The sequence below is a fragment of the Nycticebus coucang genome, chromosome 20, assembly GCF_027406575.1.
Source record: "Nycticebus coucang isolate mNycCou1 chromosome 20, mNycCou1.pri, whole genome shotgun sequence".
Taxonomy (NCBI): Eukaryota; Metazoa; Chordata; class Mammalia; order Primates; family Lorisidae; genus Nycticebus; species Nycticebus coucang.
In genome coordinates, this window is record NC_069799.1 from 28,462,044 (window position 1) to 28,483,728 (window position 21,685).

Genomic DNA, 21,685 nt, shown 5'->3' on the forward strand with positions numbered 1-21,685 from the left:
CTTGCTGCAATAAAAGAGGAACATTTTTAAATTCATCTCTTAGCCAATATAACCACATTGACACTGTGACAAATCATCACAAGTAAGAAAGGCTATGAACCAATATTCCATATAAATATAGAATCCTCAAAAATACTAGCAAACTGAACCAACAACATATAAAAGCAACATATAAAAATTAATATGTACCATGAACAATTAGAATTTTTTCACAGTGGAAATGTTAGATTAAAATAAAAAAAAAATCAACCAATGATTATACAGTATTTCTAGAATGAAAGAAAGAAGGTGATATTTTAAATAGACAATGTTTGACAATTCTAACACCTTTCCAGGATAAAACACATTGTTGAGTGCTAGAGAACATCTGAGACCTGTTGAAAGACTGTGTAAAACCTGCAGCTCATGGTGAAATGTTGAGAGCTTCATCTGCAAGTGTAAAATCAAGACATGAATATCCACCTTTAGCATTCTGTTCAACATTGTTCTGCATGTATTAGTGAAAATATTGTACACAAAAACAATTAAAATAAAATCTTCTGGAGTAAAAAATTGAAATAGATTTTTATTGCCATAATGTTCAAAATATGTAGGGAATTTACTAGAAATTATTTGTGCTAATACACAATTTAATCAATGTCACAGATACAGCTTCCACATACTAAATTAAATAGTACTTTTATATAACAGTAGTCAACAAAATAAATTGAATTAAGAAAAAATTATTAACAATAGTATCACAAAAAGGAATTATTTAGGAATAAGTTTAACAAAATAAATTCAAGTAGTTTATAACTAAAATCATTTAAAATACTTAAATATCAAAATAGAATGGAATAAATTAGGAAACATCCAATATTAAAGGATACTACTAAATATTAAGATGAAAATGCACAGGTTAAACTACAGAGTCAAAGAAAATTCCAAAGTCATTTTTCGTTAATAGAATTTGGCAAGCTCTCTCTAGAATCCATGTGGACAAAGAAAATTAAATATACACAATTTAGAAAAATAATGCTTAGTAACTTACACTCCTGATAATATTTATTACTGTAATGTTACAGAAATAAAACAATATGGTACAAGCATACGGATGGTTTCATGTCGACCAACATAAAAGAAGATTCCTTAATAAAGAATAATCTGGGGTAAAGTTAATTTTGCTTTTCAACAAATGATGCTGGGAAAATTATATATTCATGAGCAAAAGGAGGAAGTTGTACCCCTAATGTGATCCACATCCACACGAAAATACTAAAATAGATTGTGTACCTAAATGTAAAAGCTAAACTACACAATTTTTTGGACAAACATAAGAGTAAATTTTTGTAACCTTGGGTTTAATAAAGATAATTATAAGAAAAGCATAATAAAGAAGAAAAAAAGGGAATTGTACTTCAAACTGAAAAAAAATTTTGTTCAAAAAACATCATGGTAAATATGAAAAGTTAAACTACTTAAAGAGAAGTAATATTTTAAATTATGTGTCAGAGGGTGGTGCCTGTGGCTTAAAGGAATAGGGCACTGACCCCATACGCCAGAGGTGGTGGGTTCAAACCCAGCCCTGGCCAAAAAAAAAACTGCAAAATAATAATAATAATAATCATGTATCCGATTAGGGTCTGAGAACCAAAATATATAAACAACTTTTATAGGTCACTAATAAGACAGGAGTTTACCAGTTAAAAATGGGCAAAGGATTTAAATAGACATTTTTCCAAATAAAAAATAAAATTTTCCAATTTGCACAAAATATATTTTCAATACCATTAGTCATTACAGAAATATTAAAACACAATGATATAATAAACTCACTAAAATGGCTGTACCAAATGCATGAGTTCCGAGTATCTGATCAAAATGTGTTTTCTGGGCAAGTATGCTTTAATAATTTTTAATTTTACTCTCAGCACAGTGTGTCACACACAATTTAAAATAATAAATTCTCCCTGAGTAAATGCATTAATGCCTGGAATGTCCTGGTTCGACTCCTTCAAAGTCTGGCACTTTTTCCAAACAACCAGCAGAGTCTTATCTGGCCAGAACTGCAAATGCTTGCGATTGTCTCCTAACCTGGCCAAGGGATTTAGATTTATGTTGGACACCTGGCTCATTCTCAGAGCCTGACTCTTCTTGAGATGCCTGCTCAGAATGCTAATAAGGGTTTTCTGTTTCAACTTCCCAGAAGTGCTACTTTTTTCCAGAATAGTATTAAAACTTTGAAAACAATGAGTGAAAAACTCTTTTATTTTCGTTTTTTCTTCATAGTGCTTAGTAAAAGAGGTTGCGTTCGTTAAAGTTTGAAAAAGAAAAGTCAGTAGAAGATACAATATGTATATATAAATATATGAAAATATACATAAATGGATACAGATGTATATGTATATATAGATATATGTGTTTGTGTATATATGGGGATAAATGATATATTGTGTTTTCTTCTGATTCAATGACATAGTGCAGAAAATTAGAAAACAATGTTCAGCCTCGTATGGCCATCTGATCCATGAAGCAAACACAAACATACATTGGAGAAAAGAAACCTTATTTAATAAATGTTCCTGAGGACAGGCGCGCTAGGGGCTGGTTAAGGACATGAAACAAAAGAAACCCTGAAAGGGGAGCAGCTGCCACCTCCAGCAGCCCCGCCCCGCTGCCGTCCCCACTCACCCACCTGGATACCTACCTCTGCCTTGAAGCTGACCTTGCCTTTGTGAAAGTCCATCCCTGAACTGCCAACCCTGACCCTCCACCCCGCCCTCTCTAGTCTCAGGGCGGCGCTGCTGCTCCTCAGCCCGGGTCGGCAGCCCCGCCGCCTCCCTGGAGCGCGAGTGGGACCGGCTCCTGCTAAGGGAGCTCCTAGCCGTGGCAGGTCGGGCCGGATCCTAGAGGTGTCGGAGCTGGAATTGGAGGAGGACGAGAAGCAGGAGGAAGCGGAGCTGGACCGAGACCTGACAGAGGAGAAGCTGGAGGAAGCAGAGGAGAACGGACTGTCGCTGCTGCTGCTGCTGCTGCTGTCGCCGCCCACGGCTACCGCCTGCCAGACCCAGTGTATCCTGGACCGGTCCCTGGGTCGGTACTGCTGCCCGCCTCAGACTCCGATGCCCGGGAGGCGGCGGCTGCAGCCTTGGCCGGGCGGATGCTGTACCGAGGGGACAATGCCCAGGCGTGATGGCCGCGATGCTGCCCCACGCCTGCGGCCCGGAAGCTGCCGGGCGTTGGCGCCACCCTGAACGGCAAGAAGGCGTCCCTGCACCTGAGGAAGAGCGAAATCCTCTCAGCTACAGGGCACTTCTCCATGATTTGTGCATTTCGAAACAAAAATGGCCTTGCCCTGCCCTGCACTGCCCTGTCCTGCCCTGCCCTGGGACTAATTGTCATTTAGTCCTAATCTTCCTGGTTAAACCACAGTCCAAGTCAAGGTCTCCTAATCATATGGTAGGATTAGCGCTTGGACCCAAAGAAGCAACTATTGAAAGAATTCAGGGCAGTGCCTGTGGCTCAAGGAGTAGGGCGCCGGTCCCATATGCCTGAGGTGGTGGGTTCAAACCCAGCCCCAGCCAAAAAAAAAAAAGAATTCAGCAGCAGACCCACATACATAGTAACTCCATGCAGAGATAAGGAGCTTGTCTTTGAAGTGATTGGGATGCTGGAAAATGTTGACAGAGCACGGGAAGAAATAAAAATGCATATTGTCAGTTGTACAGGAAACTATATAATGCTCAGTGATTTCCACGACAATGGTACCTATGTAAGCTCTAGGTTCTGCATGGCTCTCCTCCAGTCCAGTTCCTCCGAGCCCATAAAGAATGATATCTAATTATCTACATGATAGTTCCAGTTCTCTAGAAAATGGTTCCACAAACTCCTACTTTGGAAGCAATAGGCTGGCTTACTTTAGTCTAACAAGCCCATTTAGTACAGGAAACTTTTGGTTTGGAGGTACACTACTGTCAGTAGGCTCAAGAGATCTTGTAGTTAATTCTCCTGCCTTTGACTCTTTACCAAGAAATGCTCAAAGTACCTGGACTTCCTTTGAACCAGTTAACCCACTTTCTGGCTTTGAGAGTGATCTCTCTGGTAACATGAAGACTCAGTGCAGAGGAAGTCAGCCATCTACTCATCCTACCTTTCCTGAAGCACAGAACACCCACTGGCTGGGAGGGTTAGGAGTGACCCAGTTAGTACAGGCAACCATATTGGCCTTCCCATATACATCCCTGCTTTTTCTAATGGTACCAATAGTTACTGCTCTTCCAATGGTGGCTCCACCTCTAGCTCACCTCCAAAATCAAGACAAAAGCATGATTGTATGACTTGCTTTGAAAATGAAGTTATTACTTCCCTAGTTCCATATGATCACAACCTCTTCCTCATATGCCAATAAGATCTATGAAAAGAGAACACCATCATTTGCAGTTTGCCCAGACAATCCAAATTCACTCTTTACCACACACACACACACACACACACACACACACACACACACACACACACACACACCATATTACCATATCTCTATATGGACCTATAAAGGCATGGATATAATGGTAACTTCCAGTAAACTTCCTAATGAATTCTTGTGACTGTTATCAGGCTTTATTGGAGTTAGGTTAAAGTTGTTTGTAAACTTATAAAAGGCTGCTGTGGTAACACTAAACCTAAGTGGTCTCCTGTCTACTAGTTTGGTTTGAATTATTAATACTATCATGTAGACGCAGAGACATAGCTTATCTAAGAATTGCTGAAGCTTAAGTTCATGTTGGCTGAGGGAAGATAGTCATAGGTTGTGTGAGCCTATGAGAAAGTGTATATGTCTAAGATTTCAAAACAGTGGGTCCCCAAACCTAACCACAGGAAGAGGTTATGCAAGGTACTTGACATTGCAGATGATTCAGGCACTTCCAGTTCTGCTTTCTTTACACTGCCAGTTTTGACAAAATGGTTTTTTTTTTTATTTTTTTATTTTACAACATGTTATGCCTAAATCTGCAGTATTGGAAGTAACTTTGTAATGCATTACGATTACTTATTGGTAGTAGTAGGGCTTATGGCAGTTTACTAGATTACTGGTTATAATTTGGGACAAAACCACTACATTGACTTTGATTTCGCCCAGAAGTTCAAGGCAGGTATGATCAGTGGATCAGGAATGCAATTGTAAAATCTCACTTGTTACCTCCCTTGGTGGAGAAGACTATCACAGGCCCCACACTCAGAATTGCATTTGGGGACTTTCGGTGCTCTATTCTAGGGCTTTCTACTTGAGGGACCATAGTTCCATCGAAATGAAATTTGGCCTTCATTAGTATTCAATAGCAACTCAGTTAGGTGCACTTGCAGGAATATCAGAGAAACTTCTTTGTGTTGCTTTCACTTCACACGAGGTCATGAGCATCTTTGCACATTGCTGCTATTTATATTGTAACTACCTGCCCAAAGCATCTCCTGAAGCAGGCAGCTCCACTGCCTGCCAGACCTTTCACAAGGCTTAATAGTTAACACTTTTATAAGGAAGTTTTATGCAGGAAAAGCATGAATTACACATAGAAGAGTGTTAATCTACTCTATGCATTTGTCTGCAGTATGCCATCTCAGAGAACTCATCCCCATAACCTCGCAGGGCAGACACTGTGCCCTCACATAGCTGCCTCACATTCCTTCAGGAGCCACGGCAGCCCTAGCAAAATGTTACAGCCTATTAGGCACACAGAATGCGCCCTGTAGCACAACTGGCATGCAAATAGCAACTGTGGCTCAGCCTTTCAATGCTGGCAGAGTCTGACATGATAAAATTCTATTTGCATGCCAGTTGTCCTACATGGAAAAAAGAAAGAAAATGCTTTTGTCTGATATTTAAATATGATAGATATCACTCAACCCCATATGCTTGGAACTGAAAAGCATTTCTAAAATCAATTTAACTGCTCTCTTGTGAAGAAGGCCATGAAGGTCGGGGAGAAAAGGGACCAGCTGTCCCATTCTAGATCATCCTGCTCTGAAAAAGTTCTGGAAAGGCACAAAGTGTAATATTGTCAGTGACTTATACTGTATAAGTATACAAGAATTTTTTGTTAGATTTACTCCTAGATATTTGAGGTATTTGATTTTTTGAATTACGTTGTAGATGACATTTTCAAAATTCATTTTGTACTTGTTTCCTGTATGCGAGCATGAAATTATTTTAGTGTCCTGACTTGGTTCTGTGTGACTTTATTAAATACATATACTAATCTGCATACTTTGTAAATATATTTAGATTTTCCACAAACACAGTCATTACTACAGATCCTTTCAATGTTAATACCTTTTATTTCTCTTTCTTAAATTATTGCATTGGCAAATACTTTCGGTATGATGGTGAATAGAAACTATTATAGTGGACATTTTTTTTGATGATGTTGTTGTTCCCAAGGGGAACAATGTTTCGCCATGAGGTATACTATAGCTGTAGGCTTGAAGGGATTTTATATTTATTCCAAGCTTACTGGGAGCTTTTAAATAAATAGCTATCACATTTTCTCACATACTTTCTTCTGCATCTATTGTGATTATATGTTCTTTTCCCTTTAGTCTATTATGTGGTGGTATGATTTTTTGCATATCTTTTTCTAGAGACATTGGCTAGTGATATTTCTTTCTTGTGGTGTCCTTGTCATGTTTTGATATCCAATTTATGGCCTCCAAAAAAGAATTGAAATATTTTCCACTTTTCCTATTTAATAAAAATGTTTACATGTGGTAATTTTAGTCAGTCACCAAATGATACTGTCAGTATTTATAATATATCCAGCTGTCCAGTAATTCTAATATATCCATCTGCCAAAGCACTGGTATTTATACTGGTCGGCCAGTATTTATAATATATCCATCTGAAAAAGCACTGGTATGAAAAATGTACAAAGAATTCCTATAAGGCAGTAAGACCTACAACCCAGTTTAATAAAAACCAACACATCTGGAATAGGCACTCTATCAAAGAGGAGTTGCAAACAGCCAATAGGCGGTTGAAACAGGGCTCGACACCATCACCATCCACTGGCTGAGAGCCTATTGCCCGTCTACTGGCACATGGGGGTACTGGCAGCTGGCAGAGATCACGTGGCCGGACGTGCTGCACCTGGAGGCCAGGCTGGTGGCTTCTTCACCAGGGAGGAAGGCCAAATCCCTAAGTAGGAGGCCAGATGCTCACTGAAGGTGGGAGGTATGAGGTGGGCACAGGTGGTAGGCATGGGGCAGTGATGATACTGGCTGCCCAGAGCTGCCCAGTGGGACACTGAAGGCGCAGGAGTGAGGGTTGCTTGCTGCCCTCCATGCCACAGTGTGCCCTCCTTTCAGGATTTACAGCTGCCTTGGCCAGCGGTCATGTAAAAGACTCTCAGTGGAGCAGCATCAGGTAGGAGTCAAACCCAGTGACCATCTGGGGAGGCCATAGGGCAGGCACATGCTGCAGCCTCTGGAGGGCCAGGAATGCCTCACCTTTGTCCCTAAGACAGCTGTGTAGCCCCTGGCACCCTCCTCTTAATGTTTTAAATCCTTACTAGTCTCTACACACAGAAACACACACACACACACACACACACACACAAATATCAATAAATAAAACAAAGGGAAAAAGCCTTCAGTGGTCTTTTTAATGAAAGTAATGGTTCATGGAGCTTTAGTAGAATACAGATAGTTTGAGAAATGCTGTCTTTCAACCTCCACAACCAAGGCATGAACTTTCCTTGAGCCTCTCTCCCTCTTCCCAGCATAATTTAAAAGGATTTCTACATGGATCATTACAAAAGTCTTGTGTTTTAAGTTACACAAAATCAAGAAAAAAAAATATACATGGACAAAAACAAATGAAACCCTTCTTGCAACACTGATAAACTGAGGACATTAAAGCTTCCACAGTTAAATCAGAAAGGACTGTGAACTGCGTTTCTTGGAAGAGAAATAACAGACCATAATACATACAGAGTATAATAACAGACCATAATGCAGTCTGTCTAAAAAATTCTTGTAGTGGCTTGCAAACTATATATAATATTTTGCATAATTTTAGATATTTATCTTCCTTTAGGTTTGTGCTACCATTGAGTTATTCTTCCTTATTTCCAATCTGTACTTTTATCTGTGGCAAAGAACACAAAAAGATAAGTCTACATGTATTCTTCTTTTTTTTTTTGTCATCAATACTACTGGTGTGTTTAGAAAGATCTGAAAAATAGAATCTCAGCAGTCTTAAATTATCCTCTCAGAACGTAATGGAATTGTGTTCCTCCATTTTTAACTGGATTTTGAATGCATCTTTCTTTGGGCTACATTTAAGATTGTGTCAGATTACCCTCCTCCCTGGAGCTCAGAACTACACAGTTACTTTCTCCCAGGGTTACTGATGTTTTCCCCCAATTCCTCCTGTATCTAAATTCAATTCACAGTAGGGGTTCTCAGACTGTTTTCTCTAACCTCTAAAAGGATGAAATTCTTTATAAGAGAAACAGCATCAGAAATAGAGTTATTTGCTGCAGGCAACATACTAAAGGCCATCTACACACATGTATGCAAATACTTGAATAGCTGGCATGATAATCTGGAGCAAATGGCTTCCTTGATCCGGCTCTCACCTGTGAACTATTGGCTTTCATGGAAAGCTTGAGCTTTTACAGCATCACAATTCCATGGCTGAACCATAACCTGGGTTCCTGAGGTTTCTCCCATGTCTGAGAAGTTACAGGGAAAGTGCATGGAGGGTTTGGAGCTCTGACGGTGGCTGTAGCAGTGGTTCTGGATCTGTGGGTGAGCAGCTCAGGGTGTGTAGTGTTCTTGAGCCAGACTTGCCTGCCTCAGCCCTGACCCTCTTCCAGTGCCTTGTTTTTTGAGACATTCCCCAGTCTCCAACGCTGCTGCTGCTGGTATACATAGCGCTGAGAGAAGATGACAATAACAGTGCTGTTAATGACTTCCTATCTGCTAATTTAAGTAACAACTTTACTCTGCATTTGAACCTGTCAGCCACTCACAGGTCTATGCATGCATGTGTGTCTTCTCACTTAACCCACCAGCAACTCTCTCTTTTTTTTTTTTTAATTAAATCATAGTTGTGTACATTAATGCGATCATGGGGCCCCATACACTGGTTTTATAGACTGATTGGCACATTTTCATCACACTGCTTAACATAGCTTTCCTGGCATTTTCTTAGTTATTGTGTTAAGACATTTGTATTCTACATTTACTAAGTTTCACATGTACCCTTGTAAGATGCACTGTAGGTGTAATCACACCAATCACCCTTCCTCCGCCCATCCTCCCCACCAGAAACTCTCTTAAGTAGTGATAATTACTGTCTCTTCTAGTATTTTTATAGTTTCATGTCTTAAGTTTAAATCTTTAATCAAGTGAGAGGCTATCTTAGTTAATGGTGAAAGGTGTGGGTCCAGTTTCAGTCTGCTAGAGGTTGGCAGCCAGTTCACCCAGCACCATTTGTTAAATAGAGAATCTTTTCCCCTCTGAATGTTTTTAATTGGCTTGTCAAAGATCAAATAACAGTAACCACCCTACCTGGCCTAAGAGAGTGTAGGGAAAACCCTTGAAGAAACTGGTCTGGGCGAGTATTTTATGAGGAGGACCTCCCGGGCAATTGAAACAGCTTCAAAAATACACTACTGGGACCTGATCAAACTAAAAAGCTTCTGCACAGCCAAGAACACAGTAAGTAAAGCAAGCAAACAGCCTTCAGAATGGGAGAAGATATTTGCAGGTTATGTCTTTGACAAAGGTTTAGTAACCAGAATCCATAGAGAACTCAAAGGTATAAGCAAGAAAATAACAAGTGATCCCATCTCAGGCTGAGCAAGGTACTAGAAGAGAAACTTCTTTGAAGAAGACAGTCGCACGGCCTACAGACCTATGAAAAAATGCTCATCATCTTTAATCATCAGAGAAATCTAAATCAAAACTACCTTGAGATACCATCTAACTCCAGTAATATTAGCCCATATCACAAAATCCCAAGACCAGAGATGTTGGCGTGGATGTGGAGAAAAGGGAACACTTCTACACTGCTGGTGGGAATGCAAATTAATACATTCCTTTTGGAAAGAGGTTTGGAGAACACTTAGAGATCTACAAATAGATCTGCCATTCAATCCTATAATTCCTCTGCTAGGTATATACCCAGAAGACCAAAAATCGCATTATAAGAAAGATATTTGTACCAGAATGTTTATTGCAGCCCAATTCATAATTGTTAAGTCATGGAAAAAGCCCAAGTGCCCATCAATCCACAAATGTATCAATAAATTGTGGTATATGTACACCCTGGAATATTAGGCAGCTTTAAAGAAAGATGGAGACTTTACCTCTTTCATGTTTACATGGATGGAGCTGGAACATATTCTTCTTAGTAAAGTATGTCAAGAATGGAAGAAAATGTATCCAATTTACTCAGCCCTACTACGAAACTAATTTATGGGTTTCATAGGAAAGCTAAAACTCAGTTATATCCTAATAATATGGGGAAGGGGGAGAGGGAGGGGAGGGAGTGGAGAGGTTGGGCAGAGGGAGGGTGATTAGTGGGATTACACCTCCGGTACATCTGACAAGGGTACATGTGAAACTTAGTGAAGGCAGAATTTGATTGTCTTAACACAATAACTAAGAAAATGCTAGGAAGGCTATGTTAACCAGTGTGATGAGAATGTGTCAAACTGTTTATAAAATCAGTGCATGGTGCCCCATGATCATATTACTGTACACAGCTATGACTAATACTAATAAAAATAAATAAATTCATGAATTAAATTAAATTAAAAAAATATCAAATAACGGTAAGTAGCTGGATTCATCTCTTGGCTCTCTATTCTGTTCCAGACATCTACTTCTCTGTTTTTGTGCCCGTACCATGCTGTTTTGATCACTATCGATTTGTTGTATAGTCTGAGGTCTGGTAGTGTGATTCCTCCAGCTTTTTTATTATTTCTGAGTATTGTCTTGGCTATTCGAGCTTTTTTATGAATCCATATAAAATGAAGTATTATTTTTTTAAGATCTTTAAAGTATGACAGTGGACCCTTAATAAGGATTGCATTAAAATTATATATTGCTTTGGATAGTATGGACATTTTAACAATGTTGATTCTTCCCAGCCATGAGCATGGTATGTTTTTCCATTTGTTAACATTTTCAGCTATTTCTTTTCTTAGAGTTTCATAGTTCTCTTTATAGAGATCTTTCACGTCCTTTGTTAGATAAAATCCCAAACATTTCATTGTTGGCACTACTGTGAATGGAATAGAGTCCTTAACTGTTTTTTCAGCTTGACTATTGTTGGTATATATAAAGGCTACCAATTTATGAATGTTGATTTTGTAACCTGAGACACTGCTGTATTCCTTGATTACTTCTAAGAGTTTTGTAGTAGAATCTCTGGTGTTTTCCAGATATACAATCATATCATCTGCAAAGAGTGAAAGTTTGATCTCTTCTGACCCTATATGGCTACCCTTGATCGCCTTTTCTTCCCTAATTGCAGTCGCTAAAACTTCCGTTATAATGTTAAAGAGCAGTGGAGACAATGGGCAGCCTTGTCTGGTTCCTGATCTGAGTGGAAATGATTTCAATTTAACTAAAGTCAATACAATACTTGGCTGTGGGTTTGCTGTAGGTGGCCTCTATAAGTTTAAGAAATGTCCCTTCTATACCAATTGTCCTCAGTGTTCTGATCATGAAGGGATGCTGTATATTATGAAAAGCTTTTTTCTGCATCAATTAAGAGAATCATATGGTCTTTGTTTTTTAGTTTGTTTATGTGCTGAATCATACTTATAGATTTACAGATATTGAACCAGCCTTGAGACCCTGGAATAAAACTGACGTGGTCATGATCGATAATTTGTTTGATGTGTTGCTGGATTCTTTTTGTTAGGATCTTGTTGAATATTTTTGCATCTATATTCATTAGTGATATTGGTCTATAATTTTGGTTTTTTGTTCAGTCTTTTCCTGGTTTGGGGATCAGGATGATGTTTTCTTCATAGAACGTGTTGGGTAGTCTTCCTTCTTTTTCTACATTTTGGAGCAGGTTGAGTAATATAGGTACTAATTCCTCTTTAAAGGTTTGGTAGAATTCTGAGGTGAAACCATCTGGTTCCGGGATTTTCTTTTTAGGGAGGCTTTGTATGGTTGATTCTATTTCAGAACTTGATATGGGCCTGTTCAACATTTCCACTTGATTCTGGCTAAGTCTTAGAAGGTGACGTGCTTCCAAGTATTTGTCAATTTCCCTCAGATTTTCATACTTCTGAGAATAAAGTTTCTTGTATTATTAATTAAGGATGTTTTTGAATATCTGAGGAGTCTGTTGTTATTTCGTCTTTGTCATTTCTGATTGATGACATTAGAGATTTTACTCTTTTTTACCTGGTTAGGTTAGCCAAAGGTTTATCTATTTTATTGACCTTTTCGAAAAACCAACTTTTTGATTTATTGATCTGTTGTATAATACTTTTGTTTTCAATTTCATTTAATTCTGCTCTAATTTTGGTTATTTCTTTTCTTCTACTGGGTTTGGGGTTGGAATGTTCTTCCTTTTCCAGTTCCTTGAGATGTCCCATTAAGTTGTTGACTTCTTCTCTTTCCATTCTCTTGAGGAAGCTTTGTAGTGCCATAAATTTCCCTCTTAGGACTGCTTTGCAGTATCACAGAGGTTCTGATAATTCGTGTCTTCATAGTTGTTTTTTTCCAAAAATTTGGCAATTTCCTTCTTAATCTCATCTCTGATTCAGCTATCATTCACCATAAGGTTATTTATCTTCCATGTTTTGTATGAGTATGTAGATACCTGTTGTTACTGAGCTCCACTTTTATTCCATGGTGGTTCAAAAAGATATAAGGAATAATTTTAATTTCTTTGAATTTACTGAGGTTAGACTTCTGCCCTAAGATGTAATTGATATTGGAGTATTTTCCATGGGCTGATGAGAAGTATTTGTATTCAGTTTTGTTGAGATGAAATGTTCTCTAGATGTCTGCTAAATCCAAATGTTGGATGGTTAGGTTTAAATCTAAAATTTATTTGCTCAGTTTCTTATTGGAGGATCTATCCAACACTGCCAAAGGAGTGTTGTAATCTCTAACTATTATGGAGCTGAAGGAAATCATGTGGCTCATGTCTATTAGAGTTTCTCTTATAAATTGAGGTGCATTCTGGTTGGGTGCATAAATATTAATAATTGAAATCTCATTATATTGGGTATTACCCTCAACAAATATGAAGTGATCATTCTTGTCCTTCCTTACTTTTGTTGGTTTAAAGCCTATTGTTTCTGCAAATAAAATTGCAACACCTGCTTTTTTCTGATTACCATTTGCCTGAAATATGGATGACCATCCTTTCACCCTGAGTCTATATTTGTCTTTCAAGGTTAGATGTGACTCTTGTATGCAGCAAATATCTGGCCTGAGTTTTTGTAACCAGTCAGCTAACCTGTGCCTCTTTAGAGCACAGATTAAGCCATTCACATTAATGGAGAATATTGATAAGTCTGGTAAAATTTTGGGTATCGAGTTTTTCAAAAGTCCAGTGGACATTTTTAATCCTTTCACCACTGTGGAAGTTGGAGTTTGATCAAAAGTATCTGAGTGAGCTTACTTTTGTGGTAGAGGATTGGGCTGGTCATTATGGAGGATAGTTCTGAGAATATCCTGAAGAGCAGGTTTGGTTATGGCAAATTTCTTCAACATATGAATGCTGTTAAAGTATTTAATTTCTTCATCCTAAATGAAACTCAGTTTAGCTGGATACAGGATCTGGGGTTGAAAGTTATTTTGCTGAGAGAAGAGAGCAAGATGGCAGCCAAATAACAGCTTCCTTGCATCTGGGCACCATGAGTCTGGGGAGATAGGACTCCAGGCATCTCTGTCTGGTGGGACCTGCCTATCATCACCCCGTGAGGATACAGGGAGTCAGCGAGAGACTTCTGGAGCCCAAGAGGAGGACTAAAACAGTGGAATACTGGCAAGTGGTTGTGTGTGTTCAATCGGTCTAAACCCGCCTGCAACAGTAAGTTCAGTAGCGACGAGACTGCAAACTGGAAAGACCTTACCTGTGAACTGTTTAGGTGTCTTTGGACTTTGCACTCAGTTGAGCTGCCTTGGGGAGAGGCTGAGCGGGAGTGCGGAGAACTTTGGCCATTCTCTAGTGCCCCAGTCTCAGCCACTGAGCCAGACGGAGCTAATAGTGTTTGGCTGTGGGCCACAGGGAGCCATTGTGAGTGATCTACTCTGGCAGGCTCCGCCCTCAGGGTCGCAGAGATAGAATTGGGTGGGAGCCGGTAACCTAGCAACTCAGTAGCCTAAGGGTGGGGTCTGAGCCGCCTTGCAGACCTAACCCTCAGGGGCAGAGTGAGACTGGTTTTGGCACACTGGATAAGTGGATAGCCACTTCAGCAGTGATTCCAGCAACAAGCACTTTCCTGGGAAAGCGTCTGCTCAGCAAGAGAACAAGTTCAAAGTGCCTTTTAAGTGGGCTGAAGAGAGATTTAGGGTGTCTACCTGCTGGGGTTTGAGAAATCAGCAGCCTCCAGTCGTATCAGAACTGTGATTAACATCTCATGCCCCAGAAGACCACGTGTTGCCCAGACAATATTCAAAAACATATACATACTGCTTTGGTTTTGGTTGTGTTTTTTTTTTTTTTTTGGTTATTTTTTTAGTTTATTTTGATGTTGCTGATGTTGTTTTGTTTTTTAAGTTCAACCTTTTCCATACAGATCCTTTATCTTTCTCAATTTTTCTGCTTTAATTATAATTTCCCATTGCTGCCTTTTTCAATAATTAGAATTTCATTTTTGCTAGTGTTTCTACCGCTATTATTTGGTTTTCCACCCAATTTTATCCCGTAAAGTTTCCTGTTTGCTTGTTTTGGTTTGATTTATAGCATTTTTATCTTAATTCTCTACTTGGTGGAGGTGGGGTACTGTGTCTGATCAGGTTAGCAAAGAGCTGATAACCTCAAGGGAACCACCCAACTGGGCACACACAGAAGGAGGAGTTTTTTTAAGGTTGTGTCAAAGTACCCTACTGTACACCTATATTGCTCTGTCTCCCTCTTTCCATGCCTCTCTTATTTATGTCAATATTCCTTTTACCCACCCCCTCTCCCTTCTCTATATTTCTTTGTTTTTTTCCTTATCACTCGGTCCTCCTTTCTTTCATCCCTTTTTTGCTCTTCAACCTTCTCACCCTTCTGGACCTGTAACCCTTAGTCCACAGGCCGGAGAACTTAAAGAGCAAGAGGAACTGAAAGGAGAATTAGGGCAAGGAAATAGATAAAAGAAATCACACATGAGGAAGAATCAGCAGAAAACTCCAGGCAACATGAAGAACCAGGGCGGAACAACCCCTCCAAGGGACCATGAGGTAGCTACTGCAGATGATTCCACCTATAAAGAAATGTTAGGAATGACTGAAAAGAAATTTAGAATACACATGTTGAAAACAATGAAAAAAATGATGGAAACTATGAACGAAAATGCTAATAAAGTGGAAAATAACCAAAAGGAAATATAAAAACAGAATCAAATAAAAGATGAATGGTATGAAGAATATAAAAAGGATATAGCAGAGGTGAAGGAACTGAAACAGTCAATTAGGGAACTTAAAGATGCAATGGAAAGTATCAGCAACAGGTTAGACCATGCACAAGAAAGAATTTCAGAGGTTGAAGACAAAGTTCTTGAGATAACTCAGATAGTAAAAGAGGCAGAAAAGAAGAGAGAGAAAGCAGAACGTTCACTGTCAGAATTATGGGACTTTGAGAAGCGTTTCAACATAAGAGTTATAGGAATCCCAGAAGGGGAAGAAGAATGCCCCAGAGGAATGGAAGCCATACTAGAGAATATTATAAAAGAAAATTTCCCAGATATCACCAAAGATTCTGACACACTGCTTTCAGAGGGATATCGGACCCCAGGTCCCCTCAACTCTAACCGAGCTTCTCAAAGACACATTGTGATGACATTGTCCAAAGTCAAGACAAAAGAACAGATTCTGCAAGCTGCCAGGAGTAAGCGCGAGTTGACCTACAGTGGCAAATCCATCAAAGTGACCACAGAGTTCTCTAATGAAACTTTCCAAGCAAGAAGACAATGGTCATCTACCTTTAATCTACTTAAACAGAACAATTTTCAGCCCAGAATTCTGTACCCTGCTAAGCTAAGCTTCAAAATTGACGGAGAAATCAAATAATTTACGGATATACAAACATTGAGGAAATTCGCCACAACAAGACCAGCTCTATAGGAAATACTTCAACCTGTTCTGCACACTGACCACCACAATGGAATAGCAGCAAAGTAAGAACTCAGAAATTATAGGACAGAACCTAACCTACACACTGATGCAAAAGATCAAACGAAGCAATGCACTATCACCAAATAAGATGAAAAGAATACCGCCACACTGATCAATTATCTCAATAAATGTTAATGGCTTGAATTCCCTACTGAAGAGACATAGATTGGCTGACTGGATTAAAAAACACAAGCCATCCATTTGCTGTCTGCAAGAAACACACCTGGCTTCAAAAGACAAATTAAAGCTCCGAGTCAAGGGTTGGTAGACAATTTTTCAGGCAAATGGAATTTAGAAGAAAAGAGGAGTTGCGATCTTATTTTCAGATACATGTGGATTTAAAGCAACTAAAGTCAAAACAGATAAATATGGTCACTTTATATTGGTGAAGGGAAAAATACAACAAGAAGAAGTTTCAATTCTAAATATTTATGCACCCAATTTAAATGCTCCCAGATTCTTGAAACAGACCTTACTCAGTCTGAGCAATATGATATCTGATAATACCATAATAACAGCGGAGTTTAACTCTCCTGTTACGGAACTGGACAGATCCTCTAAACAGAAATTAAACAAAGATATAAGAGATTTAATTGAGACCCTAGAACAACTGTGCTTGGTAGATGCATATAGAAGACTCCACCCGAGATAAAGATATACATTCTTCTCATCACCCCATGGAACGTTCTCAAAAATTGATCATATCCGGGGACACAGAACAAATATCAACAAAATCAAAAGAATTGAAATTTTACCTTGTATCTCCTTAGACCAAAAGGCACTAAAGGTGGAACTCAACTCTAACCAAAACGCTCTACCCCACCCAAAGGCATGGAAATTAAACAATCTTCTGTTGAATAACAGATGGGTGCAGGAAGAAATAAAACAGGAAATCATTAACTTCCTTGAGCATAACAACAATGAAGACACAAGCTACCAAAACCTGTAGGATACTGCAAAAGCAGTTTTGAGAGGAAAATTCATCGCTTTAGATGCCTACATTCCAAAAACAGAAATAGAGAGTATCAATAATCTCACAAGCCATCTTATGGAATTGGAGAAAGAAGAACAATCTAAACCTAAACTCAGTAGAAGAAAAGAAATATCCAAAATCAAATCAGAGATCAATGAAATTGAAAACAAAAGAATCATTCAGAAAATTAATGAAACAAGGAGTTGGTTTTTTGAAAAAATAAATAAAATAGATAAACCATTGGCCACACTAACGAGAAATAGAAAAGTAAAATCTCTAGTACCCTCTATCAGAAATGATAAACGGGAAATAACAACTGATCCCACAGAGATACAAGAGATCATCTCTGAATACTACCAGAAACTCTATGCCCAGACATTTGACAATGTGAAGGAAATGGATGAACATTTGGAGCTCCTGAACAGACCAATTTCAAGCACTGAGATCAAAGAAACAATAAAAAATCTTCCAACCAAAAAATGCCTTGATCCAGATGACTTCACACCAGAAATCTATCAAACCTTCAAGTAAGGGCTTATTCCTGTACTGCAGAAATTATTCCAAAATATTGAGGAAGAAGGAGTCTCCCTCACCACATTCTATGAAGCAAACAACAACCTAATACCAAAACCAGGAAAAGACCCATCCAAAAAGGAGAATTTCAGACCAATCTCACTCATGAATACAGATGCAAAAATTCTCAACAAAATCCTAGCCAATAGATTACAGCTTATCATCAAAAAAGTCATTCATCATCATCAGTAGGCTTCATCTCAGGGATGTAAGGCTGGTTTAACATACACAAGTCCATAAACATTATCCACCATATTAACAGAGGCAAAAATAAAGATCACATGATCCTCTCAATAGATGCAGAAAAAGCATTTGGTAAAATCCAGTATCTTTTTGAATTAGAACACTGAAGAATATAGGCATAGGTGGCACATTTCTAAAACTGATTGAAGCTATCTATGACAATCCCACACCTAATATATTACTGAATGGAGTAAAACTGAAAGCTTTTCCTCTTAGAACTGGAACCAGACAAGGTTGTCCTCTGTCACCTTTACTATTCAACATAGTCCTGAATGTTCTAGCCAAGACAATTAGGCAAGACAAGGAAATAAAGGGAATCCAAATGGGAGCAAAGGAGGTCAAACTCTCCCTCTTTGCTGATGACATGATCTTATACTTAGAGAACCCCAAAGACTCAACCACGAGATTCCTAGAAGTCATCAAAAAATACAGTAATGTTTCAGGATATAAAATCAATGTCCACAAGTCAGTAGCCTTTGTATACACCAATAACAGTCAAGATGAGAAGCTAAATAAGGACACACCTCCCTTCACCATAGTTTCAAAGAAAATGAAATACCTAGGAATATACCTAACGAAGGAGGTGAAGGACCTCTATAAAGAAAACTATGAAATTCTCAGAAAGGAAATAGCAGAGGATATTAACAAATGGAAGAACATACCATGCTCATGGATGGGAGGATCAACATTGTTAAAATGTCTATACTTCCCAAAGCAATCTACCTATCCAATGCCATTCCTATCAAAATACCAACATTTTACTTTCAAGATTTGGAGAAAATAATTCTGCATTTTGTATGGTAACATAAAAAAAACCATATAGCTAAGGCAGTTCTTAGTAATAAAATTAAAGCTGGAGGCATTAGTATACCAGATTTTAGTCTGTACTACAAAGCCATAGTGGTCAAGACAACATGGTACTGGCACAAAAACAGAGACATAGACACTTGGAATTGAATTGAAAACAAAAAAATGAAACTAACATCTTACAACCACGTAATCTTGGATAAACCAAACAAGAACATACTTTGGGGGAAAGACTCCCAATTTAATAAATGGTGTTGGGAGAACTGGATGTCTACATTTAAAAGACTGAAACTGGACCCACACCTTTCTTCACTCCAAAAATTGATTCAAAATGTATAAAGGACTTAAATTTAAGGCATGAAACAATGAAAATCCTCAAAGAAAGCATAGGAAAAACACTGGAAGATATTGGCCTGGGGAAAGACTTCATGAAGAAGACTGCCATGGCAATTGCAACAACAACAAAAATAAACAAATAGGACTTCATTAAACTGAAAAGCTTCTGTACAGCTAAGGAGACAACAACCAAAGCAAAAAGACAACCTACACAATGGGGAAGGATATTTGCATATTTTGAATCAGACAAAAGCTTGATAACTAGGATCTATAGAGAACTCAAATTACTCCACATGAAAAAAGTCAACAATCCCTTATATCAATGGGCAAGAGACATGAATAGAACCTTTTCTAAAGATGACAGATGAATGGCTAACAAAAACATGAAAAAATGTTCATCATCTCTATATATTCGAGAAATGCCAATCAAAACAACCCTGAGATATCATCTAACCCCAGTGAGAATGGCGCACATCACAAGCTCTCAAAACTGCAGATGCTGGCATGGATGTGGAGAGAAGGGAACACTTTTACAGTGCTGGTGGGACTGCAAACTAGTACAACCTTTCTGGAAGGAAGTATGGAGAAACCTCAAAGCACTCAAGCTAGACCTCCCCTTTGATCCTTCAATCCCATTACTGGGCATCTACCCAAAAAAAAAAAAAATCCTTTCATCATAAGGACACTTGTACTAGACTGTTTATTGCAGCTCAATTTACAATCGCCAAAATGTGGAAACAGCCTAAATGCCCACCAACCCAGGAATGGATTAACAAGCTGTGGAATATTTACGCCATGGCATACTATTCAGCCATTACAAAAATGGAGACTTTACATCCTTCGTATTAACCTGGATGGAAGTGGAAGACATTATTCTTAGTAAAGCATCACAAGAATGGAGAAGTATGAATCCCTTGTACTCAATTTTGATATGAGGACAATTAATGACAATTAAGGTTATGGGGGGGTGGAATAGCAGAAAGAGGGATGGAGGGAGGGGCGGTGGGGCCTGGGTGTGTGTCACACTTTACGGGGGCAAGACATGTTTGCAAGAAGGACTTTGCCTAACAATTGCAATCAAGGTAACTTGACGTATTGTAATCTCAATGAATCGCCAACAATTAAAAAAAAAAAAGAAAGTTATTTTGCTTTAGGAGATTAAAAGTCATTGACCACCCTCTTTTGGTTTGAAAAGTTTCAACAGAGAGATCTGCAATCATTCCAATATTCTTCCCTTTGTAGGTAGTGGATTTCTCTTGTCTGGCTGCTTTGAGAATTTTCTCCTTCATATTAATTTTAGTGAAGTTAATTATGATATGCCTGGGGGATGTCTTATTTTGATTGAGTCATGCTGGGGTTCTAAAACTGTCTGCTATCTGAATTGCTGAATCTCTTGACATGTCTAGAAAATTCTCTTTCATAATTTCATGGAGAAGGGCCTCTGTGCCTATTCAGGCCCCTTCATCAGTTTTAGGGGTTCCAATGAAGCGGATATTACCCTTCTTGAAATTATCCCAGAGCTCTCTGAGAGAATGACCCATTTTTGCTCTCCATTTCTCTTCCTCTTTGAGAGGTTGGGAGCATTCAAAGGCTTTGTCTTCAATGTCAGAAATCCTTTCTTCTGCTTGCTCCACTCTGTTTCTGAGGGATTCTACTGTATTTTTCAGATCTTTGAGGGCTGCAAATTCTTGCTTCAGTGTATCAGAATCTTTGCTGGTTTCCGCTTAAAATTCATTAAATTCTTGAGAGAACTTTTGTATTTCTCCTCAAATTTCTAATTCTGCTTTTGAATTGCTGCTGAAATTTCTAATTCCAAATTTTCCTCTGTTTTCTTAATCTTGTTTGCGATCCAAATTCTGAATTCGATTTCTGACATCTCAGCCAGCTGTTTATAAATGGGATCTTCAGTTACATCCACCATATCTTTCCTTGGGGGGCTTGATCTATTTTCGTTATTCATGTTACCAGAGTTTTTCCACTGATTCTGCACCATGCTTGTTTTACACCATCTGATTTTTCCCGTGGAGCTTTTTTGAGGACCCATAGAGTGCTAAGGTCTGAGAAACTTGGACCCTGTATGGTATGGTGGGGCTAAGTGGTTCTGTCTTGTTTTCAGCTGGTTTCTGTTTGACCCTAGGGAAACAGTTACTCTGGGTTGAAGTCTCAGCTGTGAAGGAATACCAGCAATTAAGTCATCCCGCCCCCCCCACAGGCAACAATTGGACAACGAAAATCAAACCTTCCTACAACCACACACTGAGGGCACCACCTGAATAGTGCTCAGGTGATTGGCTTAGTTCAAATGGTTCTAATCAATTGTCTCAGTCAGCACCCATCTCAGGTGGGAGAGTTTGAAAGGTCTCTGAACTGGATCACAGGTGTCTGGTGACTACTCTAATATGGCGTGCTCCA

At 38.8% G+C, this 21,685-nt stretch overlaps 1 pseudogene; it reads left to right on the forward strand.

The window, feature by feature from the left end:
- The window catches only part of LOC128572535 (RNA-binding E3 ubiquitin-protein ligase MEX3C-like), a 42,758-nt pseudogene that overhangs the window by 5,314 nt on the left and 15,759 nt on the right, over positions 1-21,685 (forward strand).